We start from the raw sequence: 13,122 nt of genomic DNA on the forward strand, positions 1-13,122 counted from the left end.
AATGAGGCAGGGCCCATCACTCAGTGCTTTGTCAGTCATATTAAAGATTTTGGCCTGTATTATAGGAGAAATGAGATGCTACAGAAAGTTTTTAAGTTGGGGGCAGAGAGGGTGACATGTGTTCGTGATGGTGACTTGATCAATTTGTGTATTGGAAAGACCTTCAGGGCTTTCATGTAGAGAAAAGACCAGAGCAAGAGTAGACCCAAGCTGACTGGTGAGGAGGCCATTTCCATAAGCCAGTGAGAAATTAGGGTGGCTTGGAGCAGGACAAAGACAAGTGGACAGACTCGAGGGATCTTTAGGAGTAAAAGTCACCTAGACCTGTTGGACATGGGAGGAGAGCAAGGGGAAGAAGTCAGGGATGATCCCCAGGTTTTCACCTTGCTCAACTGGACAGCAGATGGTGCCATTCCCTGGGTGGGGGAACAAGCGGACGGGGCCAGGCTTGAAGTCTGGTGGAGTTGTTTTTGTTTGTATGTTTATGGGCAGGGGGATCACAAACACTCTTGGGTATATTGAGTGTGAGGAGCCTTGGAAACAAGGCCATGAAGAATTGAGTGGGTAAGGGAGGGATACCCAGGTCTGGAGCTCAGAGGAGAGGTCTGGCCTGGAGGGAAAGTTGGTATCATCAGCATGTAGGTGGAAATGAAGGCGGAGGTGCTGAGATGGCCTAAGAAGGGAAGCTGTGGGAGCAAAGAAGCGGGTCTTGGCGCTGAGGAGAATGAATATGCTAAGGAGATGGATGTGGGGGCAAAGAGGCAGGAAAAGAAGCAGGAAAGTGCAGTGTCATGGAGGCCACAAGAAGGGCATATTTCAAGAAAGGGCTCTTACTTTGTGAGAGAGGGAGGTCAAGGAAGAGGAGGAACATGTCTTGTGAAATTTGGCAATATGGAATCATGACTGAGCTTAGAGCCATGTCAGTGGAGTGACAATTTTGTCCTTCTTCCTGCGAGGAATTTGGACCTGACAGCTGGACAACAGAGTGGCCATCTTGGGGCCTGGAGTCTATGGTCTTAACTCCTGCAGCTGCTGAACCATCAGCAGCAGCTTGCACAATTCTGGATTTTTTTTTTTTTTACTTGAGAAAGATAAAACCTTATGTGTTGTTTGCAACTGACGATAATTTGTAACCGATAGAGCGTGTTGCCTGCATTATCTGGTTTAATCCCCACAACTGCCTTTTGAGGTAGTGCTATTATTATTCCTACTTTACACACAAGGAGGCCCAAACACAGAGAGGTTAAGAAAGTAGAGTCACACAACTAAGGTGGCAGGGCTGAGATTTAAACACAGGGTTTCTCCTGGATGAGATTGGAGACTATTATTTTAAGTGAAGTAACTCAGGAACGGAAAACCAAACATCGTATATTCTCACTTATAAGGGGGAGCTAAGCTATGAGGATGTAAAGGCACAAGAATGACACAATGGACTTTAGGGACTTGGGGAAAGAGTGCGAAGGGAGTGAGGGATAAAAGACTACAAGTTGGGTTCAGTGTATACTGCTCATGTGATGGGTGCACCAAAATCTCACAAATCATCACTAAAGAACTTGTGTAACCAAACACCACCTGTTCTCCAATAACCTATGGAAATACAAATTTTTTAAAAAGACAGGCTTTATGACTGAAGACCAAGTCCTTAACCCCTGTAATATACTTTCTCAATAGCTATTATTGGGACTTTGGTGTTAACTGCCATTAGCCATCTCAAAAGACAACTGGGAAGATTACATGGCACAATGAGGCCAAATCTCCTTTCACGAGGTAGGGATAGAGTAGGTGCTTAATGCATGCTTTGAAATACCTGACAATTCTTTCTGTAATTCATCTGTTACATATTTTGTGGAGATGGTGGTGGTGATAGGGCATTGCTAGTTGATATTGAAAGTCATTTCTTTTTTTCTTTCTTTTTTTTTTTTTTTTTGAGACAGAGTCTCACTCTGTCACCCAGGCTGGAGTGCAGTGGCACGATCTCGGCTCACTGCAACCTCTGCCTGCCGGGTTCGAGCAATTCTCCTGCCTCAGCCTCCTGAGTAGCTGGGACTATAGGCACTTGCCACCATGCCTGGCAAATTTTTTGTATTTTTAGTAGAGATGGGGTTTCACCTTGCTCAAACTCCTGACCTTGTGATTCGCCTGCCTTGGCCTCCCAAAGTGCTGGAATTACAGGCTTAAGTCACTGTGCCCGGCCCAAAGTAATTTCTAAAACTATAATTCCACAGTTCAACTTTACATGCACTCTAGTGGTTCATATTCAAAACAATCTTCCCGCTTATAATCACAGGGGAAAAAGTGCTGAAATCCGAATCAAAGCGGCTGGTATAGGGAAAGCAAGCTCCATTTCCATAGCTGAAACCATCTTTCACCCACAGTGAGGAACGAGCACAGGGGGCTGAATCGCTTTCATTGCAGTTCTGATAAGCATGATGTCACTAAGGGGGATTGTGAAATCACCCACTTCCAAGCAGAACAGAAAATCTGTCCAAGTTGTACAAATGTTATTTAAAATCTTAGCTGTCAGCCGTGAGAAAAATCCCTGCAGTCATATAAAAAAACCAGAACAGTTTTCAAAGATGGCTTTTATTACTAAGTTGTTACTATAAACATGCTTTCACCCAAACAGAGCAAAAATATGCAATTTCCTGAAAATGGGAGCTGTGAAATCACATCCCTAGAATATTTGTAATTACTGTTGATGATTCATTTATTAGCATTTCAGTACACATGTTGGTGGGGGGGAAGACCAGCCTACCAGCATGTATCAACAATTAGTGGAGATACTATCTTTTCTTCATGAAATTTGATAAACAAAATTGCCTGATGGCTTGTATCTATTTTTTCAGAATTGAGTAAAACTTAGATTTTATTAATGCACTTACATTACTATAGTACTTTAAGCACTGGTCTAATATATACAGATTAAAACTTTATGTAGGTTAAATAACAGGTTTTCCTCATCAAATATTTGGGTTAAATAAAAAAACCTGACATTTACATTCCTTTTTTTTTTTTTTCAATCATTGCCCAACAGTTTAAAACATAGAAAATTCAGTTTGTCCCATATCCTCTATCACCACCATCTTGATCATGAAAGCTTATTTAAAAATGTGCCTATAATGAGTTTGCTGACACATACATGATAAAGTTAGAGTGAAAAGCTGAGGTGATCTATGTACCTGCTGCTGCTGTTGATAATTTACTCTGCTTACCCTTGGTGAAAACTCTCAATGAACAATGTTTTAGAGTAGGGGGCTGAAATCCTTTCCACTGTTTTATAAATCATTCATTTTGGAGTCAAATAATAATTACCATCCCTCCACTTTTGATATCCCACATATTTTAAATGGTGCCGCTCCCTATAACAATGGGAATGGGATATAGAGAAAATGGATGGCTGTTACATGTCAGTACTGGCAGCTTACTTTCCAGGTCTTATCCCTAAAAGTAAAGATTTGGTTATGTTTATACATAACATTGTATGGCTGTGTTCCATTCTGGGATGGTGTAGAGCCAGATAAGTGGGAAGTAAGTCTACATCTGCGTCCATAGGATGGGCTGGGGAATTGAAAATGTCTCTTGAGGAACATCTTTTGTATACATATATATTTATATAGACATACTCATATAATCTTGTATATGTGTGTTTATCTATAGACTTATGTATGTCTATATCCAGATCTATCTATATTTCTGTCTATATTCATACAGAATAAAGATATAGAAGGTGGACGTATTGATAGATATTGGTACTGACAGTAATACAAAAATAAACTTCCATAATGTAAAATCTTATTTGTCCTCTAAACGATATCCACAGTAGTACACAAATGAAGGTATACTCTGACATAGATCCTGCTGCATTTAATATCTATGAAGGAAGGAAGGAAGCATTGGTCCTTGTTGCTCACTTCTGTGAGAAGAAAATGCACTAAGGCCATGGGAATCATTCATTGCCAGGTCAAAGTTGACCCTTCGCCTTCTGGTGAATAAGGGACCAGAGATGAACTAGCTTCAGCTTAAAGGCCCTCACTCAAATTTGAAAATACTGACTATTTCTCATGAAAGCTTCCATCAATTTAGGAGATCTTCTTTTTTCTTTTGTTTTGAATGGGTGATGTAGAAGTGCCTCTTGTCTTTCTGTATTGGTGGCTGGGGAAGTGATTCCTTGGGTAGGGAAAGAAAGGTCTGTGACTTGAAGGTAGACTGTGATACGGAAAGCAAACATCAGTTTTCTTTAGAGTCTTTTTTCTGTAGATTTACATACAGATATATGTCAGTAGATACACAAACACACAGGGTTATAGGAATATGTCTATGTAATGCCCATTTGTGAATATGTCTTGTAAAAAAGCCCCAAAAGAAAAGGAGGTCAGAGGTCATTTCCCTATGCAGCCTTTCCAGCCCAGGTGCTTCCAATCAGCCAGTTAGCTCAGCCCAGGTGATTTTAATCAGCCAATTAGCTAAACTGGGACTGCTGAAGAATCAAGGCAGACCCCAAAGCGTGCATGTGAATAGGCATACAGTGAGAAGGAAAGCAGGGTCCTGAAATGCTAACCTAGACATAAAGCATTACATGGCTGTACTGCCAGCTTGCTTCCCACACCTTGCCCCTAAAGGTGAAGCTTTGTTTATACAAACAATACTGTAGGGCTATCTTCCAATCTGGGATGTTATTGAGCCATGTGGAAGGGAAGTAAGTCTATATCTGCACGTTTAGAATATGCTGGGGTATTGAAAATGTATTTTGGGGAACATCCTCTGTATACATGAATATTTATATAGACATATAATCCTGTATATGTGTGTTTATCTATCTACCTATTTATATTTATTTCTAGATGTATCTTTGTATTTATATTCATACAGAATAAAGACATAGAAGGTGGAAATAATTTTTAAAAAAGACAATGAACAGCTCTATATTTATTATGGGAATTAGTGAAACCACACTCTATGCTTTGAGCTCGTACAGTGTGCCAGGAACTTTGGGGTTATTATCATGATCATTACAACAACCTTGCAAGGAATGCATATCAATTGGAGAAATGGAGACTCAGGATGGTGAAGAAACTCAACCAAGTTTTCACTGCTAAGAGGGAACAGAAATGTTACTTTAAGATACTCCTATTGCTACGGTTTGAATATTTGTTCCCTCCAGAACTCACATTGAAATTTAATTCCTAATGTGCAAGTATTGAGAGGTGGGGCCTTTAAGAAGTGATTGGGTCATGAGGACTCTGCCCTCATGAATAGATTAATCCATTCATGGCTTAATGGGTAAGTGGATTAATGGATCATCATGGGAGAGGAGCTGGTGGCTTTATAAGAAGAGGAAAAGAGACCTAAGCTTAGCATGCTCAGCCCCCTTGTCATGTGATGCCCTGTGCTGCCTCATGACTCTGCAGAGTCTCCATGTAAAAACATCAGCAAGACGGTCCGCACCAGATGTGGCTCCTTGACCTTAGACTTCTTAGTTCCCATCATGGTAAGAAATAAATTCCTTTTCTTTATAAACTACTCAGTTTCAGGGATTGTTATAAGCAACGGAAAATGGACTAAGACACCTATGCAGCTACTGTTTAACACAGCATGGAGATTCTGGCCAGTGGGATAAAGAAATAAGAGGAGAAAGGATTGGAAAGGAAGAAATAAAACTGTTTATACATGATGTAAATATCTATATTGATAATATAACAAGATCAATGATTAGAACTATTAAATGGACTTGCAAGATTTTGCTGGATATAAGATTATCCAAAAATAAAATCAATAGTATTTCTTGACACCAGTCATATCTCATTAGAAATTTTGATAGTAATAAGATACTATTCACAATATTGAGAAGTATCTAGGTGTTAACATATACAAAAATATACAAGATTTTTATGAAAATAAATTTAGACTCAGAAGGACATAGAGGATCATCTATGGAAACATAGTCCGTGTTTTTGATGGGGTAATTTAATATAATAGAGATGTTAAATTTCTCCTAATCTCTAAACTCAATGTGATCCCAATATAAATCCCAGTTGAATTTTTTTGTGAACTCAATAATAATTTATTTAGACTAACACAAATTATAATATATAAGGAAGAATAAAAGTCCACAAATAACTAAGCAAACTCTTAAAAAGAAGAGCAAAGAATGGAAGGTGAGTGGGGAACATTCCCACCACATATTAGAACAATTTCAAAGCCATAGTAGTAAAGACAATATAGAATGGACTTGGAAAAATGGATAGATCAAGAGAACAGAGAGGAAAGCTCTTAGACAGAGTCGGGTACGTGTGGGAATTTAATCCACAAAATCAATGGGGTATTAATTTCCTCCATTGGTTGTTTACTAGAACAGGATGGTTGTTTAATAGAAGGTGTTGAGAAAGCTGCCTCATTACATAGTTCTTTTTCTTTTTACCCCCAAATTCCTTTACACTGTGCCTCACTACATAAAGGAAATTAAAACTGGATGCGAACATAACACCACATGTAAAGGCAGATTCCAGATGGATTCAGTAATTAAAAATTAAATAAAATACAAACTGAAAATGGAAAATATCTTTGTGATTTAGAGGCAGGGAAGAGCCTTCTAAACAAAACCTTTCAGCAGAAGACATCCTTGATCCTATCAAAATACAGGATGTCATCATAAAGTTAATAGATCACAGAATGGCAGCTAATAGATAACAGGAAGATGAAACCCAGTGTCCCAGAACCCTTGGGTTTCCTGTGCCCTCAGGGATCCAGGCAGCGTAACTCTACCTCTGCCAGGGAGGAGGGCTCACAGTGTGGGGTTCTGTGAATCTTGGCTGAATGGAAATCCTCCTCCTACCTACCTATCAGGTGTTGGGAACCTGGGCTCAGAGAATTCTGGGGGTCCTAGGCTTAGGGCTGCAGGAGCCTCCCTGTCTCTCTGCAGCGTGACCTCTCTTCATTGAGAAAGTTGGAGCTAAAAGCTTCTCCCCAACTCCAAAGCTGACCTTAGGTGGGGTTGGGGGCAAGCAAAACCTGCCCTCCTCACCCATGTTTCCAGCATCAGCCCTGAAGTCCTCTGATTAATTTCTTTTCTTTTCTTTTTTTTTTTTTGAGACGGAGTCTCGCTCTGTGGTCCAGGCTGGAGTGCAGTGGCCAGATCTCAGCTCACTGCAAGCTCCGCCTCCCGGGTTTACGCCATTCTCCTGCCTCAGCCTTCCGACTAGCTGGGACTACAGGCGCCCGCCACCTCGCCCGGCTAGTTTTTTGTATTTTTTAGTAGAGACGGGGTTTCACCATGTTAGCCAGGATGGTCTCGATTTCCTGACCTCGTGATCCGCCCGTCTCGGCCTCCCAAAGTGCTGGGATTACAGGCTTGAGCCACCGCGCCCGGCCACCTCTGATTAATTTCATGTGGGTAAACGGGCAAGGCGGATGTGTGTGTTTGAAGCCATCAGTGATTCACACTTTATTAAAATCAAATATAAAATGAACTTGCTTCATTACAGCTAGCTGAAAAGTGCACGGGAAACATACCTCCTTTTCACTTATCCTGGAATGGGGCAAGTACTATTCTTTCTCCTCTGGTCCCTGAAAGGGGTTTGTCTCAGGGCAGCCCTTGGGCCTTATCACCCCCTAGCTTCAGCCTAGGCCACTCGGGAGCTTCTCCCAACTCCTTGGTGCATCCTGAAGCTAAACATTCAGAAATCTAGAGAAGTTTCAGGAAGACCTGGTTTAGTTGAAAGGAGGTTATGGGCTGAACTTTAGAAACAACGAAAACAAATTCTTCTTTCCAGTTAGGCCTAGGAACCCCTCCTGAAGACAAACAGGAACTTTAAAGGCAGTATCGAACATGCACTGAATGCCCAGTCGGGCAGGGAGGAGTGCGCTGTGCCTCCCAGACATTTCTGATCTCGTTTAATCTGTGCAGCATCTGGTGGCGACAGTGTTATCCTCTCCATTTTACAGCAAGGAGCCCAAGGCTCATCAAGTTTAAATGTCCCAGGTGGGGCAGTGCCTGGGTCAGAATTCTCAGCCAGATCTGACCCTCAGCCCTGCGGGTGCTTTATCCGCTACCTTCAGTTGATAACGCACTGAACGCAAGAATCACAGAACCACTGAAAATTAGGGACAGAGAGGACAACAGACCTCAGGGAATCAAGGAAACTGAGGCCCGGCAGAGGTGGAAGTGGGAGCGGGAAGAGAGGGCAGATGGTGAAGTGACAGGACCAAGAACCCATGTCCATAAATCACCAAGTAGCCTCTGCCACTAGTGACAAAGCAGATCCGGCGCCCGGGGAGGTGTCCTGTCCTCTAGCCCGGAGTCTCCAACCTCTGGGAGCCCATGTGTCTGACAGTCTGGCTGATTCTGATCTGTAGCCAGCACGAGTGTTCCAGACCACCAGGGAAAAGATCACTGAGGATTGACAGCAACAATAGAGTTATCTTTACCATCTCTTAATTAGCTATAAAATAAAACTAGGCATAAACAGTTTATGCTTCAAGTTCTTATGCACCTATAAAACCAAAAACAAATTTACAAATTGAAAGCAAAAGAGAGTACATAGGCACATCTAGATGACATTATTTTGATGGGACTTATGATGAGCTGTACTAAAAATAAATGCCTATTGTTGGCTTAATAATGAAAAGATGCAGCCTCGGGTCTAGTTTTATATCTATTCCTGTATTTTGACTTTAATAATATCCATGCAAAGACTGTCTCTTATTAGAATGAGGCACACATGGTATTTAATGTCAAGGCTGTATTTGCTACTGCTGGACAATCAGGCACTATATGGCCCTTGATAAATCTATATGTGGCTCACATTCACTGAGGATATAGTTAGCATTATAGCTTTATTAAAATCTACCTCAACTGGAATTTCTCTTCCCATTGTTTTTGGAATGGGAGCAGAAAATATCTTAGTAAATGTGTATTTACTACTCACTGCTAATGAACTGCTGCAAACACTTACGTTTTGACAGGACGCACAAACTGCATCTGTTTCTGCAGCTAATTTGAGACTAACGACTACTTGCTGGTCATTTGGAGTCTGTTTTGTTTCAGTTGCTTTGTGCAATGGGAGGATTTGGTTCCCTGCTTGGTCCTTCTATTTGAACTAATTCGAAATCTATATGTGTGCACTGCCTTTACAAAACTCAAATATCAGCTAGGTGTGGTGGCTCACGCCTGTAGTTCTAGCTACTCAGGAGGCTGAGGAGGGAGGATCACTTGAGCCTGGGAGTGCGAGGCTGCAGTGAGCTCTGACCATACCACTGCACTTCAGCCTGGGCAACAGTGAGAGCCCTGTCTCCAAAAACAAACAAATGCAAACCCCTCAAATATCAAATTTTGCAGTGGGCACTGAAATCTTGCAGTCTTTTATAAAGGGACAACCAGTTAATGTACAATAGTAATATTTTGTATTATTAGCAAATTAAAAATGCAAAGAAAAAAAATCCTCAGATAGAACTGGCGAGTCCCCGAGAACATGTCTGCGGACTCCAGTTTGAGAAACACTGGCTAGAAAATGGAACCATCTGTACCCTTAAGGAAGACACAGATGAAGTGACCTCTTTTTCATTTCTTCAACTTCCTGGGGGAATATCAAGCTGTGAAGGCTCTGAAGGGATAGGCCAGGTGTGAAAAGCTGTTAGGAACTTGGGTACAGGCCAGGAATGGTTAGGGAGCTGAGAATTCTCCAGTTCCTGCCCTGAAGACAAAGTGAAGGAAACAGAGGGTATTAAACACTTGCAGTTGACAATAACTAGATTAGGGATAACTTTGGAAAGACCCAGTGCAGCAATTAAGAGGTAAAGAGCCACAACCCAGTGCCCTAAGGCAGAAGTTCTCAACCAGCTGCCTATTAGAATCGCCTGGGGAGCCCTTGAAACATGCTGATGCATGGATCCATCAAAGAAGGTTTGAATTAATTGGCCTGGAGTTGAGCATCAGTGTTTGTAAGGTCCTCCAGGGGATTCTAATGTGTAACCAAGGTGGCTGATCACTGTCCTAAGGGAAGCCTTCTCTGTGGTATAATTACATTTAAGGCCACCCGTATTAATTTGTTTAATGGGGAGAAGGGAACAAACCCTTATTGAATACACTGTGCTAACTCTTTTAAAAAAGTGAATATAAATAGCAGCTAACATTTATTGAAAGCTTGTTATATGCCTGGCACTGTGTTAACCAGTTTACATGCATTTAATCTTTACAATAGTCCCATGAAATGGATATTATTTCCATTTTACAAATGAGGAAACAGAGGCTGAGACCAAGAAATTTGCCTTCAATCATTCAGTAACAAACAAATAAATATATAAATGAAAATAAAAACTTAGGTCATACAGCGAGGGAATGGGATCTGAACCATGGCCTTTAGTTCCTCCACTGCCTCCACACTATCTCAATAATGCATTCAGCACCTATTTATTGAGTATGGGCGATATAAGTGCCTGACACCAGGTTAGGTGTTGGGGACATGAAGATGATCAAAGTAAGCTTTCTGCTGCTTCCAGTCTTATCAGAAAGACAGCTAACTCCAAAACAATGTGATCTGTGCTATTAGAGTTGCCCTTGTTTGCCCCGGACTCTCCTAGTTTTAGTGCTGGAAAGCCCTGCATCCTGGGCAACTTCTTCAGTCCTGCCTGAACTGGGACAGCTGGTCCACCTTAACTGTCCTGGAGGAATGTGTGTGGGCAGGGGTGAGTTTGCATGGGGTGGTGGGGAATTGTGCAGAAGAGATCAGGAAAAGCTTCACAAAGGAGCTTATGTCTTATTTGTAGAATGATTAGGAGGAGTTCTTAAAGCAAAAAATGGAGAGGAGAGGGTTAAGGAAGAGCATTCCTGGTAGAAGAACCAGGGAACAGTTTAGGCAAAGGCTTGCATGGAAGGAGTTTAGTCAAGTTAGAGTTTGGGGTGCTGGGAGGTAAGGGTAGATGAAGCTAGGAGTTTAGTGAAGTTAGAGTTTGGGGTGCTGGGAGGTGGGGGTTGTTGAAGCTGGGGGTGAGGAAGCTGGGACCATACTGAGGAATTTGGACCTGGGGATGAGGAAGCTGGGACCATACTGAGGAATTTGGACCCGACAGGCAGAGTTTAAATCCCATAAGAGTTTTCAGCAAGGGAGTATGCTTGACTTTGCATTCAAACAGATCACTCTGATTAGGATAGCAGGGTGGGAATTCTCCTGAGGAGAGGAGCCTGGAGTCTAGGAGAACGGTTGAAAGGATGTTATAACACAGGTGACACACAAGGACAGGAAAGAATAATAATAAGAAACATAATATGTAATGTTTATTAATGACTTAATACATACCAGTTATGCTAAGTTCTTTACATGTGCTATCTCATTTAATCCTGATGGTAAGTGAGCTGCTATCTTTATGCCCATATTACAGATGAGGAAATTGAGACTTAAGGTTAATTTAGTGCAAGTTACACTGAGAGTAAATGGCAAAGCCAAGATTCCAGCTCTTGCCTTCTGACTTTAAATATGTGCACTCAACTCCTGTTGCTTGCTATAAATTATGGCAGTAGGAACCTATCCATTCAGTCCAGCGACATTTATTGAACACTTACTGTGTGCCAGATACATTTCTGGTTGATGAAGAAATAGCAATGAACAAAACAGACCCAACTCCTGATTTGATGGACATTGTGTGTGTGTGTGTGTGTGTGTGTGTGTTGAGAGACATATAAACAAATAAACAAGTTACTCTAACTTACTTGTGGTTGGATTTGGACTGTTTGTAGGAGAGAAGAGGAAGGACTTAGTAACCGGGGGATTGTAGGGGGACCGCCAGGTTTCTGGCTCTGCCAAGTGCAGTGTGGTGGCCAGCAGAGCCTGGGAGCTCTAGAAGTAGGGCAGGTTTTGGGGAACGATAAGGAATCTTGTGTGGGACATGCTGGGTACCTGAGAACCCAGAGAAAGGGGCCAGAGTGAGAAAAGAACTCAGCAAGAAGCCCTGGGGTCTGAGTTAAAAGGGAGAGGAGCCAGCTCCCGAGAGAGCGGGACAGAGAGGTCAGAGGGAAGACGGAAAACTGGAGACCTCCGAGGCAGGAAGCCCCAGTGTCGTCAAATGCCACTTAGAGGTTCAGAGAGGGAGCAGCTGGAGATATCTGAGAGCAAAAGGGAGACACACAAAGTTGTAGGCTCGCTCCTTCCTTCTCTCCTTCCTTCCTTCCTTCCTTCCTTCCTTCCTTCCTTCCTTCCTTCCTTCCTTCCTTCCTTCCTCCCTCCTTCCCTCCCTACCTCCTTCTCTCCCTCCCTCCTTCCTTCCTTCCTCCCTCCTTCCCTCCCTCCCTCCTTCCTTCCTTTCTTCCTTCCTTCTCTTTCCCTCCCTCCTTCCCATCCTTCTTTTCTCTTTCCTTCCTTCTCTTTCCCTCCCTTCCTTCCTCCCTCCTTTCCTTCCTTCCTTCCTTCTCTTTCCCTCCCTCCCTTCCTTCTTTCCTCCTTCCTTCCTTCTCTTTCCCTCCCTCCCTCCCTTCCTCCCTCCTTTCCTTCCTTCCTTCTCTTTCCCTCCCTCCCTTCCTTCTTTCCTCCTTCCTTCCTTCTCTTTCCCTCCCTCCCTTCCTTCTCTTTCCCTCCCTCCCTTCTTTGCCTCCTTCCTGCCTTCCTTCCTTCCTCCCTCCCTTCTTTCCTTCCTTCTCCTCTTCTTTTCATTTCTTCCTCTCTCTTTCTCTCTCTCTCTCTTCCTCTCTCCCTCTCCCCCTCTTTCCCTTCCCTTCCCTCCCCTCTCTTTCCCTTCCCTCCCCTCCCCTTCCCTTCTCCCCTCCCCTCCCCTTCCCTTCTCCCCTCCCCTCCCCTTCCCTTCTCCCCTCCCCTCCCCTTCTCCCCTTCCCTCCCCTCCCCTTCTCCCCTTCCCTCCCCTCCCCTTCTCCCCTCCCCTCCCCTTTTCTCCCCTCTCTTCCGCTCCCTTCCCCTCCCCCGTCTCCTTCCCTCCCCTCCCCTTCCCTCCCCTCACCTCCCCTTCCCCTCGATGAGAAACCAGAATGGGAAATAACTACTGGAGGATGACAATACAGGAGGAGGCAGAGGTAATGCGTGAAGCAGAGCCTCAGAGGAGGTGGAGGAGGGTTGAACTCAGGGCCAACGTGTGGGGGCTGGTCTCAAACAGGAGGGTGTATCCCTGAGGCTGGAGGGGAAT

This window comes from Chlorocebus sabaeus, chromosome 29 (genome assembly GCF_047675955.1).
Source record: "Chlorocebus sabaeus isolate Y175 chromosome 29, mChlSab1.0.hap1, whole genome shotgun sequence".
Classification (NCBI taxonomy): Eukaryota; Metazoa; Chordata; class Mammalia; order Primates; family Cercopithecidae; genus Chlorocebus; species Chlorocebus sabaeus.